The sequence below is a fragment of the Miniopterus schreibersii genome (genome assembly GCF_964146895.1).
Source record: "Miniopterus schreibersii genome assembly, chromosome: 13".
Taxonomy (NCBI): Eukaryota; Metazoa; Chordata; class Mammalia; order Chiroptera; family Miniopteridae; genus Miniopterus; species Miniopterus schreibersii.
The window spans coordinates 19,805,001-19,826,811 of NC_138113.1; the positions used below are offsets into that span (position 1 = coordinate 19,805,001).

Consider the following 21,811-nt stretch of genomic DNA (forward strand, 5'->3'; position numbering starts at 1 on the left):
TGCTTATCTTTCTTTTGTGTGTAGGTACTTTTAGTTTATGCAAATGGATTGTGTTGTATATCTCCTTTTGTTTTTTACTCTTCCACTCAGCACTGTTTCAAAGTAGCATGCATGTTACTGAGTGTACATATATAACCTGTTGCTTCCAGCTGGTACATGTAACCCGTCCACTCCTGGGGGCGACACCTCGATGCCCACCGCCAGCACCTCGGCGCTGCAGTGCACATCTCCACCCCCCGGCCCGTGCGCGTGGGGCTGCGGGTGCAAAGGTACAAACAGCCTGGCAGGGTGCCCGCTCGCCCTCCTGATTCACTCCCGCCAGCAGAGCACGCGCATCCTCGCGCCCCCAGATCCCAGCCGGCGCTTGGTGTCACCCGGCCTTCTAATCTCTGCCAGTGCAATGGTTGTAAAGTGATAGCTCATTATTTCTTAATTGCCTCTCTGATTACTAATTTATCTCTCTGATTATTACATCTCTCTGATGACTCATATTATTCAGCATACGCAGCATATACTCTTCACATGGTTGTTGGTATTTAGGTTCTCTGCAGTGAGCTAATGAGATTTAAAATGGAGCAGAGATTAGTCCACTGAACTCACCCAGATGCCCGGAAAAGGGAGAAGGGTTGGGAGTTCCCCAGGCGTAGGAACCAGGGATACTCGGGCAACACTTCCAAGGCCTCAAGGTGAACAGTTGGGGCCTGAACTATGGGGGTTTTCATTGAAAACCATTGTTTTATTTCCCCCAAAACACAGGACAGAACATGGAAAACAGATGACTCAGAAGGGGAAAATGGAGTTAGCCAGGAAGATAGAAGCTAAGTTCAACCTGTCAAAACGTATTTCCTGGAAACTAAAATAAATTGGATTCTACTAAAAGGAAGAATTTCTGTTCTTCAAAAGACACAAGGGACTGGAGAGGCAATTCACAGTGTGGGAAAAGATATTTACAGCATATACATGTGGCACAGGACTCGGATCCAGAATATATAAAGAACTTCTTCAAATCGATAAGAAAAAGACAAACTACTCAAGACAGACACAGTATAGGCAAAAGATTTGAAAAAGCACTTTTCAGAAGAGGCCAATAACCATATGAAAACATGCTCAACTTCTTCAGTAATCAGAAATACAAACAGAAACATCAGAGAGATAAACTACACTCCCACCAGAAAAGCTAAAAGAAAAAGACACTCAACACCAAATGTTGGGTGGAATGTAAATTGACACATCCTCTTTGGAAAACTATTCAGCAACATCTTCTAAAGCTACCCTTTGGGTAAGTAAACATATCCTTTGACCCAACAATTCCATCATCCTAGGCACATGTCCAACAGAAATACATTCACTAAAATCCATGTACAAGAGTGTTCATAGCATCACTACTCATATCATACAAAAACGGGAAACTACCCCAAAACCCATCAACAATAGAACAGATAAATAATTATGGTATATTCACATAATGAAATACTACACAGCAATGAAAAGGAAAGAACTGCCACTTCAAGCAACAGTACCCAGTAGGTGAACTTCACAAACATGATGCTGAGCAGAAAGCCAGATACAAACGAGTACAGATATTTACTTATATACATTTGTAAAATGTACGAGAACAGGTGGAACTAATCTATGGTGAAGTCAAGACAATGATTAGCCTTGAGCTGCTATCAGCTGGGAAGGGAATGGGGAACGGGGCTTCTGGGTGGGGGAATGTTCTGTTTCTTGATCAGGGAGCCGGTCACATGGATGTGTTCACTCAGAAATTTCACCAAGCTATATGCTTGTGCGTTATATTCTTTTATGTATATATGTCATGCCTCAATAAAAAGTTCAAAAAATATTTCTTGAGTACCTATTGCTGCGCCCCGGCCCCATGCTGACAAATGAGGGGTAGGAGATGACAGAGCGCAAGCGAGTGCATAGCCAATAAACACATGCCGCAGGAGAACCCAGAGGAGCAAGATGGGAGTGTCAGATGCGGGGAGGGCTTTTTCCAGAACCAAGCACTGCCTGGTGGAATCTAAAAAACAAAAAAATGAACAAACAAAGCTAACTAACTCAGAGATACAGAGAACATTTTGATGGTTGCCAGATGGGAGTGGGGTTGGTGGGGGTGACAAGGGGAAGGGATTAAAAAGTGCAAATTGCCAGTTATAAAAACACTCCTGGGGAAGAACAGTACAGCATAAAGTACAGGGAATATAGTCAATAATATTGCAATAAGTAAGCGTGGTGTCAGATGGGCACTAGACTTACCAGGGTGATCACTTCGAAGTTACATAAATGTCTAATCACTATGCTGTACACTGGAAACTAACATAATAGTGTATGTCTACTATAACTGAAAATTTTTTAAAAGAAGAACCAAGCAGTTTTTTGTATTTCATCCTGCTCAGTGCCCTTTGCAGCTGCCTTAATCGAGATCCCTAAAGGCAATGTGACTTGCCTAAGGGCACACTGCTACTAAATCCAGGAGCTAGATCTAGTCCTCGGGTATCCTGGCTCAAGGATCTTTCTCTCAGGCGACATCACCGGCAATATCGGAGCTGGAGCAATTAGGGCAGGCTGCCTGGAGGAGGGGCAGATTACAGGGGCTGCTGAAGGATGGAGACGATTCACGAGGGCAGATAATAAAATGCCAGGCCCAGGAGCTTCCTGCAGAGGAGCTGTCGGAGATGTTCGTGGGAGACGGGCAGAAAGAACAGCCAGGGAAGTACAGCCGCCAGCCCCAGCCCTTGCTCTCCTGCTCCTTCTTAAAGCCCTAGGAGTCTGTCCTCCCAACAGCATTCCGTGCCCCCAGATTTATTTTGCTTTCTTTCGCTAAATCAAACTTTATCAGACAGTTTTACTGTCAGCCGTTAAACCAAAATGTGTTTGTGCAACAGTAAACACCTTGTTACTGCAGGGAAGGATTACATAAACAACAGGAGACAGGCCCGACTCACTGCACCCAGGAGCCCCCAGGAGGGAGTGGCTCTCGGGGGATGGAGGAGAGCCCCTCGGGGGCATCCCGGAGCCCAGAGCCTGAGGGTGAGAGGACCGGCCTGGGGCACTTGCTTTCCCCAGAATGGAATGACTGGCAAACACTCCTCCAGTTGGAGGTGGGTGTGTCCTCTGGAGATCCAGGGGTATCCAGGCCCCATCTCAGCCCTGGGGTGGGGCAGACAGGAGGGAGACAGGGGTGTTGTGGGTCTGGATTAGAATCTGGTGAGATAGGGCAAACTGAGAGCTCAGTGGGGTGGGAAAAAGACAAGACTGGAAGGGTTATCAGAGGAGAGGATTAGGGTAGGGTTGAGGAGACCAGAGGGTGAGAAAGAATGTGACAGTGGGGCTGACTTCTTGGGCCTCAGTTGTTTGCCAAGAAGTCAAGAGACTGGAGCCCCTTTCGAGGTAGATGGGAGCATGGAGGTTTAGACCAGCCTGGGATGAGTGCAGACAGAGACACTGGGGGCGGGGGGGGCTAGAGGCAGGGACCAGTGGGCAGAGGAAGCCAGCTAGGCTGCCCCCTCACTGGGTCTGCCCCACGTCTCCAGTCTGCAGGCCTCCTCTCGGGGCACACTTCTCCCTCCTCTCATGCACACCCAAGACCCTCTCCTCACGGCCGCTTGCTGAGCCAGAGAGCCATGGATGAACCATGTTTTGGAAAACTTGAAAGATAGGATCTAAGGGGGCCTTAAGTATGGATGGAACACGGGATAGCTGGAGACAAGACACACACAGAGTTTACATTTTGTCCCCCCTGGGCACCAGGCACCATGCTAGGAGCCTCTGTACCACAGACACTATTTCCCACACTTTGGAATAGAAATTGTTATCCACACACACGGAGCCAGAATTGGAGCTCAGCCCTCCAATGCCCACGCCTGTGCTCTCCCTGTCTGTGTCTGTGCTCAGGAGAGGGCCTGGGGGAGGGGGAGCGGAATTGGGGTGGGGGGAAGTGGAAGACGTGCTGCGCACACGGAAGGGTTTGCCCCGGACACAGGGCATGCAGAGGCCCCCATGAAGAGAGAACAGCCATGGCCCACTCCTGGCCGAAAGGAGTGGGGTGTTCCTGGGCCGGCATGGCCCTGAACTCCTTCCTCAGAAGCTAGAATATGCCCTCCAGAGCCCTGGAAGCCACTGGCCCTCCCAGGGTGAGAGTCCGTCAGGCACAGCCTGTTTCCTGGATTCCTGGCCTGTATCTCCCTCTTTCCTCCAACGTCCAGATCCCAACCGTTCCCTCAGCCCTGACTTTGGCCGTCTCTCCAGGTATTTATCTCCCCATCACCACCCGTCATCTCATCCCCTACCCTCTACCACACGCTGGCCCCAGGCCCCAGCCCTGGAGCCTGAGGCTACACAAGAGAGGCCTGCCACCTGAAGTTATTGTGACCTCAAAGCCTTAGATCACTGGGCCTCTAAGTAAAAATTAGAGGCCATGTAAGTAAGGGACAATTCCTCAGACACCTGCCACGTGCAGACATTGTACTAGACACATATCCCTTGGGAGGCATCATTTACTTTGATTCTTAATGTCAACCTGTGAGGTGGAGATTGAGGCTTGGAGAGCAGACCCTGCCTAAGGATGTAGACAGGTGAGCAGTAGAGCTGAGGTTTGAAGCCAGTTCTGTGGATCTCCAAGCCTTCTGGGGGCCATGGCCCTCCCTGCCGGGCAGTGTGACACTGAGCTAGGGACGTATGTGCGGGTTTAGTCACACGGATTTGTCAGTAAGAAAAGTGTTCCAAGCGTAGATGACATCAAGCAGGTTCTTCCATGAACTATCCATTAAAGACCCTCTTTTGGGGAAAAAAAAAAATTCTAAAAGGAAAAGTATAATTAGAGACCATCCATGCTGTCTCCATGGAGCCTGCCCCGCCTCCCCACCAGCCACCACCCTGCCTGAGACAGAACTGAATGGAGGCCACCGTCACATCTGCGAAGGACGTGGGATGCATGCTAGCTGCCCAGGCTCTCCCATCATCCCAGTGCATTTAGTGGCTTTTTTCCTAATGTCTATGGGAGTCTAATTGACATAGTAAAAGTGCAAAAATTGTTACGCATATAGCTTGATGAATTTTCACAAATCAAACGCACCCTCATAACCGACATCAAGAAGCAGCGTTCCCAGCATCCCAGAACCCTCTGCTGATCCTGTGGAATGACTGCCCCACCCCCTCCCAAGAACTGACTTCCAACAACACTGATAGTTTTACCTATTTTGAAACTTTATATAAACGGAATCAAACGGTATGGGCTTTTGTGTCTGGCCTTTTTGTTCAATGTAATGCTTATGAGTCATCTATATTTTCCCACGTACACAACTGCAGTTCACTCATTCCCATTGCTAGGTAGTGTTCCTTTGCATCAATATGTCACAATTTACCTGTTCTGAGCATTGGAGTAGTTTCCAATCAAAGGTTTTTAATGTCTGTGATTTTGAATGGCTAAAAATCAGGCTCTCCAAAAGACTCTGTAAAAAGCAGTAAGGTTATGGTTCATTACTGATGGAATTTTTTTAAACAAGGATGGTGAAGGTTCCTCTTCTCTGAAGTTAGAGCATCACAATCAGTTTGTGTGATATTCTTACCTCCAGTTGGAGTCCTGGAGAAATAATACCTTAAAAAGTCACTTGAAACAAACACATGGGCGAATTCTACAGGCGTCCCACTGCACCTTCTTACCAATTACAGTGTCAAGAAAATGTTGAGCCTTCACGGCAGCAAATTTTTTGATGGGAGGGCATGATTACAGAAGAGCTTTGCCTAAAGTGTCCCTCATGCAGAAGAAGGCTGGGAAGACCCTTTCAACTAGCAAATGCTTGTCATTTTTTCCCAAAAATACGGAGACACAAATGTGACTTAGCCATTTCCCTTCCATGAATTTCTCCGTGAACGTCTCAGTTGCCCTCAATTAAAGTACTTATATTACTGAAAATGCCTGAGAACTCATTTGGCCCCAAAGTATCACTGAAATGTTAATGGTTACTCCAGACATTTTTAAAAAACTAACTTTGCACTACAGGAGCTGACATTTTTAATTGCCAACGAGATGCTGAAAGCAACGGAGGAGAAGTTGGAGATGAGGCTGGACGCGTGGTGAGGGCTCAGATTACACAGATGAAAGTAAGAGGAGCTTGCAGTCACCACCTGTGACTATGGACCAATTTCTACATGTTTAAAAGGAAAGTGAAATTTTCAAATACATTTTAAACTTCTTCAAATTAGTTTATTTGGCAAAAAGACATTTCCCCCTCCTTGTTTAAATCAGCGTCATCTTTCAAGTGTAAATTCAGTCCCCTGATGGCTTGCCACAGAAGGGTCTAGGCTACATTTTAATTTCCTCTATTGAATTAAAAGCGATATCCAAGATGTTACCACCGGGGAAACTAAGTGAAAGATATATGAGTCCTGGCACATTTTTCCACAACTTCCTGTGAATCTATAATTATTTCAAAAGTTTAAAGTTTAAAAACAATAATAACATTAAAATAGTAAATCGCCCTGTTGGGGGGAAGATGAATCGTTTAACCCTGCTCCGGGCGTCATCTGAGCGCTCAGATGGCATTTGAAGACATTGAAGCTGTAAAATCTTTCCTTTCCATGAGTTTGTTATCATTCCAGAGGGCAATATAGAAATATAACCTCCAAAAATGACTCCAAATTACAGACATTTGCAGCCATTCAAGACTTAGAGTTTATAAAACGTCTACTTTCCTCCCATTTGGAACCTTTGGTGGGGAGATAAAAGCCTTTTGGAAACTTTTCTCTCCCGAAATGATTACACTGAACAGCCTGGCCTTGTTCTGCAGTCTATGTGCATTTTTGGTTCAATTTACATCTGGGTGTAGATTTTTTTCTTCCATAACTACGTTTAAAAGACAAGTATGGAGTTGGGTTAACAATCGTTCATTTAGGCAGTCCCAGTTTGCAATGGACAAGAAAACAATCTCTAAGTATTGAAAATTTGCTACAAATTGTCAAATATAGCATGATCTTTTTGTTTGGGGGTCACTAGCCGGTACTGCCTGGAGATCCCTTAGAGTCCCAGAGGCGATGCCTCCCCTCCAGCCCCTCAGTAAGTCTCGAGTGCCGTTTGCATGCTAGGCACCGCCAAGAGCAGCGGTTACACTGAGAGACCATGTTCAAGTACTGGCCCGTGACTCTCAGGACAACTGGATGCTCTTCGGCGGGTCTCTCAGCAGCAGACTCAGATTAGCAAAAGTCACAGGAGCTTTTATGGAAGCAAGAGTTACAATTTATTATATTAATATGGGATTGACCGCTCACTCCCTCACGAGGGACTAGAATACTAAATCCCCAACTAATACCACCCGCTAGGTAGTCAAGTGCAAGGAAGTGGTTGAGAGTTGAAGACCTGAGAGCCTAGGTTCAAATTTCAGCTCTCTCACTATGTGACCTTGGGGAAACTAATTAACTTCTCTGTGCCTCAGTTCTATCATCTGTAATATCTGGGTAATAACAGTAACATATATCATTGGTTATCATGATTAAATTATGCACATAAAGGGTTTAAAAGACTGTTCTCTGTTACTGCTTTCTAAGTGCTTAGAAAGTGCTCTCTATTACTATTAAATTAAATTATTCATCAGAGGCTGCTTGGGGAGCCCAGAATCAGAACAAAGGGCGGGTAGTTAGGCGATGGTTCCCCTTTAGTGCAGGAGACATCAGTAACACATCCCTTGCCCCACTCCGCCCCTGAAACAATGGATGCCCTCTAGGCATTAGGCTATTCATGCCCTTCACATGAAGCTTCACACATCTTGCTTCTCTAAACCCATTTTTCTACGTGAACAATCTCATCTGCTGCCCCGTTTTTTCCTTCTGTTTGTAGAGCAGGATGATTGTTCTTTCCACAGTCCTAGCAGATATCTCCACCCCACCCCCTGCCTGTCGGGTGTTGATTCAATTAGAACCATTCTCCAAGCTCTGCCTGGGCCGCCCAAGGTCAGAGCCCATGTGCAGAAATCACATTACCTTCCCTAGGAATCACAACCCATCATTTCTTATTGGTGTCAGCAAGATTTAAATCTTTCAGTAAGAGCTACACATGCATTTTACAGTTTGTATAGTTTCTGCTCTACTTTTTTAAGCATAATTAAATTTAGAGCACATATAATTTTATTTTAGTTTCCATTGCTTTATTTGCCTCTCACAATGGAATCTACATATGTTTGTGTACTTTTCAACAAGACAGGTAAACATGCTGAGGTAGCCCATGTCAACTCCTTTAATCTCAGTTTTCTTGCTCAGCTGAATGTCGGCTACCTCCATTCTGAGCAACATGTTTTCAGATAACTCGCTCTGGAAATCTCCTGGCTGATTTCACATTTTCCCTTCGAATGCCAAAAGCACCTTATGTTCAATATATCTAAGGCTAAACTCATAATCTTACTCCCCCAAAACTAGGTCTTCTTCCAGGGTGCCTCATCTGAATGATGGCACCTCCATCTACAGTGACAACTGAATAAAGACTTGAAGAACGGGAGAGGGAGATAAGCCTGGAACCCAGAGGTCATTCTTGATGCCTTCTTTCCCTTGCCGGCCGTATGTAACCCATCTCTAAGGTTTTAGTTCCTGAACATCCCCTGAATCCATCCACTTCTCTCTATCTCAACTGCCTCCACCCTAGTCAAAGCCATTTTTGTTTCCGAGCTAGACTATAACAGTGGCTCCTGACTGGTCTCCTGTGTTCCTTCCTCCTGCTCCATTCTCTTACTGACCATTATTGATGAAGGAAGCATGTTCTGTTTTCCAGATAGTCTGGCTGTGATTTCTAACCTTGGTGCACATCAAATCACCAGGCATCCTTGCTCAAATGCAGCATCCACCTTTGGAGATTCTAATTCATTTGGTCTTGAGTGGGATTATGTAATACACTCAGCCTGTGAATTAGCATTTGGAGAATCATTGGCTATAGCTCACTGGGACCATAAAGCGTCCATTTTAGAGATGGCCAAATATGTTTTCTAAATGAATCAGGAATGAGCACCCATCTGACAAATATTTATTGAGCCCCCACTATGTGCCAGGCTGTTCAGGCAGTAGGGATACAGTAGTCGATAAAATGGACAAAAGTCCTTCTTTTCATGGAGCTTATATTCTAATAGTAGGAGACTAAAAAAACCCCAAAATAAAATAAAATATATGAAATGTTAGATGACAATAAGTGCTATGGAGAAAAATAAAACAAGTTAAAGGATGGGAAATAGAGCTGCGGAGGGAAGGACAAGTTGCCATTCAGAATAGGATGGTCGGGGAAGGCCTTGCTGGGAAAGTGGCTATTGAGTGAAGACTTGAGTAAGGGGAGAGGGAGTCATTCAGATAACTTCCAGACAAACTCTAGAAGGAACAAGTACACTTTGCTCATCCAGCGTCCCCATGAGAAAGATATTCCCTGCAGATCCCATGTTCATTCTCCTAGTCCTCAAGCCCAAACCGGAGAAGATATTCCCAGTAAAACATGGTATTTCTTGCCTCTCTGCCATTGCTCAAGTATTCCAACTGCCTGAAAACCTGCTCTGAACTCGACCCCTCAGTGTTGAAACTTGACCAGCTCAGCTCTTCTGTGCTCTGCCATAACTGCACACCTGCCACAGCACCTAAGATGTTGGTTTACACGCTTGTCTCCTCCATCCCCAAGACCAGGCTTCAGGCCGTCTTTATCTGTTATGGTATCCTTAGTGCATAGCAAAGTATTGGGCCAGAGTAGATTCTTGCTAAGTGTCAAGTGCAGAAAAGAAAGAGGGAGGGAGGGAGGGAGGAAGACCTAACTTGGTATTAAACGCCAGGGTAGGTATTACACTGTGGTGGATCAGCAGACCAGGATGCCCGCCAACTGGTCCTATAGCGAGTGACACCTCATTCTCTCACCATCCTTCAGTAGTCTCTCTGGAACTGCCGTCGGGTGCAGGTGAGCAATCGTAGACATGGTACTGATAATAATAGCTGTCACCTGTCAGATGTACGCAATGTGCCAGGCACGACACTAAGTCCTTTACATGCATTACTACATGATCTCGTTTAATCCTCACAACAGCTCCGTGCTGTAGATATAGTTATTACCCCTTATTTTAAAAATAAGGTGTCCGGTGTCTTGCTCAAGGTTTCCCAGCTGGCGAGTGATGGAGCGAGGATTCAAATCCAGGATCTGTGACACCAGAACCCAGATGTTGAATTTCTGTGACTGAGTCAACTCAGTAATTTGAAGGGGACCCAAGTTCTGGGTTGAGAAGCTGTGGAGAGCAAGTGAAAAAGAGAGGAGGAAGGATGGTTTGGGCCAGAAGTGAGACCTGCTTATGAAGGGAGAGGGTAGGTTGGAGGTTCAGGGCTTTGGAACCCCCACCCCAGTTCTCTCCGAAGCTGAGGGGCTCCTTGACAAAGCTCTCCCCAGAGCAGAGGAAAGGAGGCCGAGGGCCCTCTGAAGGGATTTGAGGAGGATAGCTGGACTTGAAACTGTGCTGAGCACGGATCTGGAAATCAGGAGGTGCTGAGGGAAACGTGTCTTCTGAGTTGGCCACAAATAGACCGAGGGCTACTTGGCCCTCTGGGGCTGCCCACTGGCCAGAGCCACTTCATTGCACAATTAATACCAGGGTCATCATTCACACTGGGCTGCAAGAGGCACTTTTTCCACTGGGTGAGCAGGACTGATAGGATGTGTATTTGGTCTCTGGGTCCACAAGGCTCTTACCCATCCCCCAGAGTTCCCTTCCCCAAAGCAGCTAACTGTCCTCTGCCCCACTCCTGTCCTGCATGCTCCCCACCCCCAAGAAAGTCTTCCTTCCATTGGATTTTTCCACCACCTGAATAACATTTTACTATAGGCCCTGGGTCAAGGGATAAAAGACACGGAAAAGGTGCAATGGAGAGAGGTGAGGGGTGCAGATTGAGCCCAGGCAGGGCCTCTAATTCTGGAAGCTCTGGAGAAACTTGACACCAAGGCCAGGTCCCGAGCCAGGGCGGGGGGAGGGAGTAACCGTCTTCCCGGAGCAGGAAGTGAGGGAGAGAGGGAGAGGGAGCTGGGGAAGCGCTCTGTTTTCTTTGGCCTCTGCCAGCCCAGGGAGGGAGAGGGAGAGAGGCCAGAGGGAGGAGAATGGGGCTGGTGGAAAGATCCGGCCTTTGTGTCCTACCTTCCCCCAGGAGGGGGCTGGAAGAAAGCTGGGGGAGGGGGAGGCCAGGCCGCGGTTTCTCCCTGCCTGCCCCCTGTGACACGCAGGAGCTGGGCCACAGGTGAGAGTGCGGGGTACTGTGCGGAGTGGGAGAGCGGAGGTGGGCAGGCAGAAGGTTACAGTGCTGGAGGGACGGGACTGGCCCACGAGCAAAACCCAAACACGCGAGAGCTGCCACAGTCTCTTTAGTCTTGATCTCCAAGCCACCCCCCAAAGGCCTTAACCTCCTGCACCGCTCTCTTCAGCAAACCCGTGGGGGTCATCCTGGGACCGCTCCAGGCTTAGGCAGGCCAGGGCGCCCCATCCAGGAAGCCAGACTTGCACAGCCCCAATGTGTCTCTTGAGTTTATGCCGGGATTTAGTCAGATGCAGTCATTCTACTCCTAAGGGGAAGACTTCCTTAAGAGCAGCTCCATCCTTAATCCTACTTCTCTCAGCAACTTCCATCCCGAATGTCATCCTAACTCCAAAAATCCATCCCTCACAGGAACCCCAAACCAGTCTCAACCCAAACACTATTCATAATTATTGAATTTAACCCCACACCTTTGTCCTCGGACAAAACCTTACCATAGTCCAGCTCCAGGCTCACCCTGATCTATGGAAATCATAAGCCTGACGACACAGAAGTGTCTGTCATGGGGTGGGAATTAACAAATTGGGAGAGTTAACGTGTATTGAGCATTCAGGAGGTGTTAGGCACTATAATGGGCTTTTTGCATTTACTGCTGTATTAATACCAACCCTGTGAGTTAAGCATTACTCTTACTACCATCTTATAGAGGAGAACACCAAGGGTTGGAAAGACTGGGCTAGTTACTCGGGTAAAGTACCACTAGGCCTGGATGTGACTGGTGGAATCATTGCCCCCATCAGCAATATCTCACAGGGTGAGTGAGGCCTCGACTGGGATATCATCTGTCCACATGGGGAGTGCATGGCTGTTCTAGAAGCCAAACCAAGTTCCGCCATTTGAAACCCAGATGGGGTCTCTGCTTAGATACTGAGTGAGAGTTGGCTCTGAAGTCTCAGAGCCCAGAAGCCCACTGCAGAGTGACACAAGAATCATAGCACAGGTGGAGAGGATCTGATCCAGGAAAACAACCCCAAACCTCATTAATTTCCAGCTCTGCAGAACCACTGAAGACCCCACCACGGCCCCCACACCATTACTTTGGGGGTGCTCCAACTCTAATTTGAACTCAGCTAATACTCTGATTCATCCTGGGGAATACCCCCAGAGCCTTCCAGAACTCAGTGAGAGGAGTCCTCAATCAGGACAGGAATGATGACCTTCTAAGCTTAGTGATTTATCACATACACACACACTCACAGATGGGCTTGTTCATATACTCACACACTGTCCCGGTCAGGACCTCTCCAGTTTCTTTTCTCTGCCCCAAACCTTATGTTTTCTTTAGTCCAGCGAGGGAAGCCAATGGGGGGTATACTTCATTCTAGAGGACCTCACTCAGGGGAACACTGGCTTACAAAGTTCCCAGAACATCAGCAGGTCTGGCCAGACCAAAGGGAAGGTACCAGCTCTCTGGAGTCCTCTATTCATTCCTAGGTTGGGTGTTGTGTTTTTATGGCCAGATGTCTGTCCAGCCATAGACCACATCAAGAAATACTCAGTGCACCTCACCTCTATCACCACCATTCTCATCAGTCTTGAGAAGGCGACCCAGCCAGGGAGCTCTGGCCACAGAGATGCTCGATCCAAGGCCAGCTGGAAGACCCAGTCTATGGCTCACGTTCGCTTTGGCTTAAAAACCAGAAAAGTCCCCTAATGGATACTTTAAACTTATAAGTGAGGAGCATCCTGGCCACACAACCCTAGCTCCTATGCATGTTGACGTTACCTGGGGTCTTTCTAAACCAGTCCAGGGACCCCTGAAATAGCTCACAGTGGCTCCCTGAAGCCACCTGTGCCCAGTCCCATTTGTCTCCCTTCTCCCATCCCCCACATTTATCTCCCTCTCATATGCAACATGAGTGTTCTTTCTCTTCTGCCACCACCTCCCTTTGTCATTTGGGAGCCATAATCTGGAGCCAGCAACAATAGTAAGTATAATTAGCTCCTGGAGGGGGAGGGCCACGTGGCGTAGGCAGAGTAGGACTGGGGAGGGAAAGGCCTGGGGAGAGAGGCATAAGGCTCTGCCAGGATCGCTCCCAGCTGTCTCTGCCTGGAACCAAAGCGCCAGGAATCCATGCCTGCAGAGAGGTAGGAGCCGATGCCCACAACTAAAGCCCATCACAGCAGCTCCTCTGGGCTGGGTGACATGGAGTCCTCCCCAGCCCTCCCCTGAAAACTGACAGCTCCTGGGGCTGGGAAGCCACCATCCACAGGCCCCCTCCAGATTCCACAGATGCAGATAAAAGCCAGAATAGAAATAACCGGCACTAAGAGGGGCAAGTGCAGATGTGGCCATGAGAGCCCCAGATGTAGCTGGGCCATGGCCGCCAGGCTGCTGGGGCTGCAAACAGGAATGTAGGCCCAGATGGGGCTGGGGTTGGGGGCTGAGGGAGGAACAGTGCACAGAGCTGCTTTCTGGGCTCTAGGAGGGGTGCAGCTCTGAGGCTGGGAGAGGTCTAGCATCTGACTTCATAACAAGGCTCGGCCTGGTCCTGGGGAAGATAGGTTCCTACAAATGAATACTTCACACTCTTCTACCCCAAGCCTGATTCCCCTCGTTCTGCACTGTCCTGAAACGCCTGCTGCCCTTCCCCTCCTCAGCCTCCAGCCACAGAATCAGCTTCATCGGGATCCTTCTCTGCAGGTGGCCCAGGGTTCTCCTTGGGCACCTCCTGCCACAGATGGTTGGGCAGCAACGTTGCCTCTGCCTCGGGGAAACGGAGGGAAATGTCAGTGTCAGCCCAGCAGGTCAGCCTCTGTCCTAAGCCCTGCTAATACCCGGCATTCGGGGCGCCATAAAGATGAAGGGGCCTATGGCCCTGCTCAGGGGCCCCCGCACATAAACACCCCCAATGATAAAGCTCCCCGCGCCATCCCTCATGAGGCCCATTTACTTCCCACTTTGTTTTGAATTTTCATCTCGGGAGAAGTTTGCACATCGCTAACAGCAGGAACTTTCCAGAAACTGCAGAATATAATCAGTGCATTCTCAACCCTGCCGTTCATTCCCAGACACAGCACCCCCAGGCCTCCTACCAATGAGTGAAGGAGGCAGGAGGCTGAAGGCGGTCAGCAGTTTGGGTGGGACAAGGCCATGGAGGCTCCCATGCCCAGGCCCTGCTTCTGGGTGAGCTTGGCCTGTACCCCAGCCAGCCCCCATCCCGGTCCTGTTTGTGAAAAGAAGACCAGCCCACGCTCAGCTATTCTGGGAGGATTCACTAGCTCAACACAGAACATCTCTCCTGGACACGAAGTTTTTCTTTAAATACACCCTGAGCCCCACCCACTGCAGAACCAGCCATTGCCTTTCGTCTTGACCCGGGGGGGGGGGGGGGGGGAAGAAGACAACCACCTCTGTCCTCTCGTAAGGAGCCAGAGCCACAGCCCTGGGATTGCCAAATCTTCCTCCACCCCGACCTGACTGACACCCTATCCCTGACCCCGAATTTCTCTTTTGCAGAGATCAGCTCCAGGATCCCGGTGGAAGTCCCAGGACTGGGTTCCTCAGCGTCACCCTGTCCCTTTGATGATCTCTAGGGATGGCCTACTGCATTCACTGCACGAAACAAAACCTCTCTTACAAAAATTCACCCCCTTCTTTCAGTCTCCTCCAAAGAGCCAAACTGATGCTTCCTGAGTGCCTAACATGTGCTTCACACGCTTTTGCACATCTCGTTTCATCTTCACAACCTACAAGTGTGGAAATACCACCACCCTCTTAAACAAGAGGGAACAGCCTCGGACAGGGTAAAACAAATTCACCTGAGGCTCCTCCCGCAACTATGAGATGACAGGGAAGGGCCGGCACTCGAACCCGGGCTGAGTCCTCCACGGGGGCTTCCTCCTCCGTGTCGCACTCTACCTGAGAAGGCGGGAGGGTGACCCTGAGTGGGCGGAGGAAAGTGACAGGAGATGCCGGCAGAAAGCGCCTGGCTTCAGGCCTCCCAGTCGCACTCCGGCTGGGACACCTGGCTGCCCTCCTGACAGGCAGGCGTCCTGGCTTCACACCTGGACTCGTCTTCCCACAGCCCAGGCACAGGATTCCCGGCGGCCAAGCAAGGCCAAGGGGTAGCCAGAGCCATAGCTTCCCCCCCTCCAGCAGAGGAGAGCAAACAGCTTGTAGAGTTTCCACCTGGGGTTATAGATTGACAAGGACTGTCGGTGTCAGAGGTCTTGAAATCAAGGCAGACTCCCAGGAAGAGGGGAGCTTATGGCCCGTCTTACAAAGAAGTGAAATTCCTTGTGTGGGAAGGAGAGGAAAGAAAGCCCCAGAGTAGAGGAGGGACTGATCAAGGGTTGGAGAAGCAGGTGGCCACCATGGGGTGGGGCGGGGGCGCCGGGAATGACACACCCCGTGGGGTCTGCGGCCATCTGCAGTCCTCCCGTCCTCGGCCCAGAGTCCAGGATCCCGGAGGGGCCGCAGCAGCCCTCCCCCTGCGGTCTACTCCACATTCCTCACATTCTTTACGCTCAATTAAGAAGAAATAATCAGGGGAGCGAGCAAGGCCCCACGCCCGAGGCATCACGTGTGCGGAAACAGCCCTGTGGGTCAAGCGGATCGGACCTCGAACCCAGGGGCCTTGGGGGGATGACAAAAGCAAGCGGTGGGGACAAGGGTGTCTTTCTGGGCCCTGCAGAGACAAAAGAGCGTGAAGGAGTTGGGGGGAGGGCGGTGGGGCCTGGTGGGGCCTGGCAAAGTCAGAGCAGGGGCAAGGCGCAAGCCGGGAGGCTAGGACACTAATCGGGGTGTTGCTCCACCACGACCGCAGCCCAGGGCACCATCACCATCCACCAGCATCACCGAATGCCCTTCGAGACGCTCCTGGGTGCTTAGAGCATTCCTGCCTTGATCAGTCAGTGGCCCGAGTCGATTAAGGGTGTCATGAATCTAGTACCTGTCTGGGGTCTTCAAAATATGCTGCCCCTAGTTTGCAGAGGGACGCTGTTCTTGACCCTGGTGACCGTGCATGTCCTTTCCTCCCCTTGGACACAGCAGGCTTGGCGAGCCAAGCAGACTCTACTCCCTCAAGCCTCGATCCCAGGGCTGCCTCCACCCCCCACCCCCCACCTTCCCCAAAGCCTTTCCTAGCATCCCCAGCGGACCCAGCGTCTCCTCTGGCTCCCCCGGTACATGTACCCAGGACAGGTCTTTAATGGCGTTTCGCAGTTTTAGGTATGGATGTCCATACGTACCAGAATGACTAACTAAAAGGACGGTAATGATGATTATCGAGCATGTTCCGTGTGCCAGGCACCGCGTTCGCACTTGACAGATGACCTCATTTCATCGTTTTCACACCCCTAGAGGTCATTACTAATCTTATCCCCAATTTTCCCAGGAGGAAGCTGAGACTTGGAAAGATTAAGTAACGTGTCCAAAGTGACCCAGCTAGCACATCGAGGAGGGGGAATTTGAACAGGGGACCATAAAATGCCAAAACCTGTGCTATTAACCTAACACTGAGATGCTTGAGGACAAGGTCTGTATTTAGCCTTGCTGACCACTCTATGACGCGGAACAGGTGCCCCGAACAGGATCCACGGATGGATGGGTAGACGGATGGAGAGATGGATGCTATGGGCTCTACAGAGTTTCAGCGGTGGAAGTAGGCCAAAAGCTCTCTTTCCACCTTCCTTATCAATGGATCAAATTTATGAGATGATTTGTTAGAACAAAGACCCATCCCGTGCTCTTTATTGGATCCACTGTTAGGACACACCCGGCACTTGGGAGCTTCAGTCTACTATGAGCATATCTACACTCAGTCTGTGGCCACTCTGGGGTCTCAGTCTGTGGTCAGAGGTAGTGGCCAGCTCGTGATCGGGATGGGAATCAATCTGGGCCCAGAGTCGAGGATCCGTCTCTGGCTGGTGTATGTCTAAGGCAGAGAACACCTCTCTGCCAAGCTGACTTGCAGCTGAATAGAGAATGGACGGCTCTCAGGCCAGAGTGCCTTGTCCTTGAGCAGTTAACAGTGGAGAGATGATATGTGTGAGTAACTGGGTATGTGGGACAGTAAAGGCCTAACTGCCTGGAAAGCGGGTGAGGGGAGGTACCCGCTAAGCGAGCACCGCGTCCTCTTTGTGAGTCCCACGTAAGTGTGAGTGTGTGCTGTGGCACATGTGTGTGCTGTGTGTGGTGGGGCCGGGGAGGGTGTGGGAGAGACAAGCACACACCTGTAATAACATTGGCTTCAGACGCTAGGAGAGAAGAAATTCCCCCAACTGTTTTATCAGAGCCGAAGTTACCAAATTACATTGTTGTTTTAAATTTGAGCTTCTCTGCCTGCAAACGGGGGGAATCTCAGGTTCATGAGCTTAACGCTTGGCTGGGCCTGGAGCTCTACCTCCCCACCCAACCAGACTCCCAGAGCTCCCAGGCCCAAGGAACAAAAGTCTTCTCTCTCAGGGCTTTGAAGTGGAAACACTAACTGCTCCCTTTAATTAGAAAGAAACCTCCTATTGTTCTTGCTTTATTACTGATGGATGAAGACATGGGGAGGGGGGATTCTGAAGAACAGGGGTTGGGGGAGGAGTGGAGGGGACGCGAACTCCCTATGGATAATAGAGCATCTCCACGCTCAGTCTCCATGCACCAAACCAGACCTCTCTGTCCACCCAATCAACCAAGATTTTACAGGGCATGCAGCCTTTGATTAGATGTCATAGGAAAGATAGAAGACAGGGTCCCAACCCTCAAAGCGTTTGTCATCTAGGTAGGGAGGCAGGGCAGGGGGACAAGAAATGAAAGATAATTGATACTAAGTCAGCACCTACCAATATAAGCAAGAAGAACTGAGAGCGGGAGATAGTCCCATAGACAACCTCCTAAGAAAATTCCGGGGGTGTATCTAGGGACTTGAGTTGAATGCTACAGACTGGAGAAGACTGAGAGTAAGAAGAGGGTTTTCCCACTCCAAGCAGGTCAGTGGCCTGTGCAAAGGCACAGAAGTCAGAACCGGCCCAGCTTCTTCGGAGGACAGTGAGGAAGCAGGTCTGGTTGTAGAGCAGGGTGCATATGGGGGAACTACAGGGAACCCAGCGGCACAGAGCAGATGAACAGAGGGGTGGGAGACTGAGAGCACACAGGGGACAATGGCCTTGATGAGACAGTTAGGAAGACTTCGGGCTTTCCTAGAAGAGCAGGGGAGCGACCTGATAAAAGGTGGCCCCTGGAGGTTGAATCTCGCAGCCCTGCTCAGGAAGGCAAGGAGGGGAGGAAGAGCGAAGGCAGGGAGGCCAGTTGGGGAGCTTCGGAGGAAACCCGGGTAATGACGGCTTATACTAAGGTGATGGCAGTGGGACAGGGAAAGAAAAGGTGAGTCTGGAATAGATTTCAAAGGAAGGAATAAGATGTGTTGACAGAATAGATATAAGGGGATAAGAGAGTGGGAATGAAGACACTTCCAAGATCTCCAGTCTGGGAGAGCAGGAGGGTGGGGGGTAGAGAGAGTAGAAGCCTTCTAGGGGAAGTGAGGAGTTAATAAATAAATCCCCCCAAAGCTTTATTCTCCCTTTCAGAGCCCAAAGATGCCTTGAACCCAGTACGCAGAGGACAGCAACTCCAGGGCAAGAAGGCCTGTTCCCTCAGCCGGGGAACACCTACATGAAAACAACAACTTTCGTACAATCTTTTTTCATGCACTTCAAAGTGATTCACACCTGTGCCTCATTTGATCCTCAAAACAACCACAGCAGGTATCATTATCCCCCTTTTGCAGATGAAAAAACTGAGGCCTGGAAAGACTAAATAATTCCTCTACGTCACGCAACTGGCTAAGGGCAGAGCCGGGAGAAGAAGCCTCCTGACTTTCAGCCCTGAACCCTTCCCCGTGCCCGCGGGCAGCCCAGGGGAGGGGAAGGAGGGGCGTGGGGCCGCAGGTGCCCTGAGTCACTGGGGCAAGGAGTCTGGGCCTCAGAGAGCAGGGTCCACCCCGGACTTCAACCGCACCTCCAGCCTGCTCCTCACACTCACATAGGGCGTAAGCCGGGAGCCCAGGGCTGGAAACGCCAAGTCTAATCAGACCTCACAAGCCCACAGATGGTTTGAATCAACGTGGTACCTTGATAGGAATAATGAGGAGTCCTGAAGACAGTCTTATGCCAGCTCCATCCGTCCGGACAGAGAACGACGTCTTCCACAAGGCCCTCCCCATCCAGGGTCTCAGCACCCTCTAAGCTGGGCAAATCCTTTGTGAGGAAGTCCCCTGATCCCACACCACAGCTGCACCCCAGCCCCACCAGCAGAACCACCCACAAGTTTCCAAAAGCTCTGGCCTCAGGTTCTGATCTGACAAACTCTGACTTCTTAGGCCTTTCTTGAGGAGAAACGGGTGACTGTGGGTCACAAGGCCGGGGCAGGGGTTGTGACGCAGTCTGGTGGTGTGGTGTGGATGGGCCTGGATCCAGACAAACAGAGAACCAGGCAAATGCCCCTCCCCCACTTCCTGCCAGGATGAGTATTCCCAAAGTTCATTGTTTCACTTCTTCAGCATGACCAATGTCATCATGGCCTTTCCTTTGATGGGGCACCTGACCTAGGGCATCCAAATCTCATGAAGCCTGGGGACAATCAACCTACGAGGTCACAGAGACCCAGGAGCAGAACCACACCTATGGTTTAGAAAAGCCTTGCCTCAAACTGGGGGGGCCCTTCGCAGCCAGGCCCCGGAATGGCAGCCGTGGCTTTTCCCTGGGAAGAGCTGAGGCTTGGGATCTCAATCCCTGCAAGGGTGGCCTTGTGGGCAGGGACCTGCTTTAATAAAAAGTTGGCCTGCCCACCCCCTTGCCTAGCAAAGCTTAATTTGAAGCTTAAAAAACAATGAAGTTAATTTTTAAAAACCTTTCATTGAGTTCCATGAGACCCCTATTAATTTTATTGTTTCAATAAAGCATTTATTTAATTGTCTCCAGAAGGGCCCTGTTAAATGCACAGATGTTACCTGAGTCAGAAGGGAGGGAGCTGGGAGCCTTTTTTGCTTTAGCCTCTCCCGTTAGCACATTAGCAGGATTCTGTTATTGGATTAACTGATTGTCACCTTTAAAGTCACAAAGTAGAGCCCTGAGGGAATGAGACACAAGACAGGTAAATTCTGGGGAGCAGTTCAGGTCACAGTTGCAGGAAGCAGGAAGCCAGACTCACAGGTTTGGTTAAGAGGAAGAAAAGGACTTCTTTTTTCTGCTGATGAGGGGACATTTGTCATTTAGCCTCTAACACAAAGCCGATATCCCCCAAAAATATCAGAGGACAAGCGCATCACTAGACGTCTGTTGTCCAAACCATAGGCGGGAGAGGGCTCAGCCTGAGGTGGCAGGAAGTCTCTGGAAGGGCACGCTTAGCCCCGCCAGCTACTTACTGAGTGCCTAACAGATGCGCATCCACTTTAAGTAGCTTTAAGTACACAGCAGGGAACGAAACAAAGACCCTGCCCTCATGGTGCTTGCATTCTCATGAGGAGAGACCAACAACAAAAAAGTACAATTGACCTATCAAGGTCATGTCAGACAATGATAAGTGCTCTGAGAACAAAACTAAGTGACGTGGGAGCAAGTCGTCAGAGGAGGCCTGTCTGATGCAACGACATTGAGCCAAGACTAGACTATACAGAGAAGGAGCCACAACTGCAAAGACCCTGGGGCTCCATCTGAGAAGAGCGTTCTCAAATGACTGAACAGTCAGAGGAGCGTGACCTGCGGAGAGGCCCAGGGGACCCTCCTGCATCAAGAACATCTAAGCACTACCTAAGGACAGAGACTCCATCACTCATCTTTGTGGCCCTGGTTATGTGCTTGATGTCTAGCACAGAGTAGGTGACCAATAAAAGTAGGATTGAAAGGGGGGGAAGGAATGAGAGGAAGGGGACGATTGAATACTTAGAGGGAACTTCATTTAGTCAGACTATTTTTAAAATCGACAACCAATTAAAACAGAAAAAGAGAGGGGGTGGGGCAAAGCTCAGTCTATATACCAAGTCATTTGTTACCAAGCTAAGGGGGGCCCAGTGGATAAGGGATACACATCTGAATGCATCTAGGAGATCAAAATGTAACTGAAGAAACAGTAGCAGTAACCACTCCTAAAATTATTATAGACTCTGATTTAGAGCCCACAAAATGCTTATGCATACATTTACTCTTTCTAACAGCCTTGTGAATTAGAAAATAACAATGTTAGTCAATATTAACTAATTGCTTATAGGCCTTGGCACCCTGCTAGGCGGTGGGGATGTATTGAGAGCAGAAACCAAACAAGGCCTTGCTTTTATGGAGTATATAGTCCAGAGTAGACAGACTTCAATCAAATGATACAATGAGAGACATTACAGCCACACTGAGTATTGCAATGGATAGGTACAGAGAGCTGCAAGAACCCATACTGGGAGTGATCCCGGAAGACTTCCTTGAGGAGGTGTCTTAGGAGCTGAGCTCTAAGGATGAATGGAATAACCAGGCAAAGAGAGGAGTGTTCAAGCAGAGGAACAGTAAGTGGGGGTGGGGAACAAGG

At 49.5% G+C, this 21,811-nt stretch overlaps 1 long non-coding RNA gene across 1 annotated transcript in view; it reads left to right on the forward strand.

The window, feature by feature from the left end:
* Nucleotides 1-1,835, forward strand: part of LOC308566676 — a 9,633-nt gene extending 7,798 nt beyond the window's left edge. Inside the window, exons 3-4 of the long non-coding RNA XR_014000215.1 lie at nt 150-269; nt 757-1,835. This is a non-coding gene — a long non-coding RNA (uncharacterized lncRNA). The remainder of the gene's footprint in view (nt 1-149; nt 270-756) is intronic.
* The last annotated feature ends 19,976 nt before the right edge of the window (nt 1,836-21,811 follow it).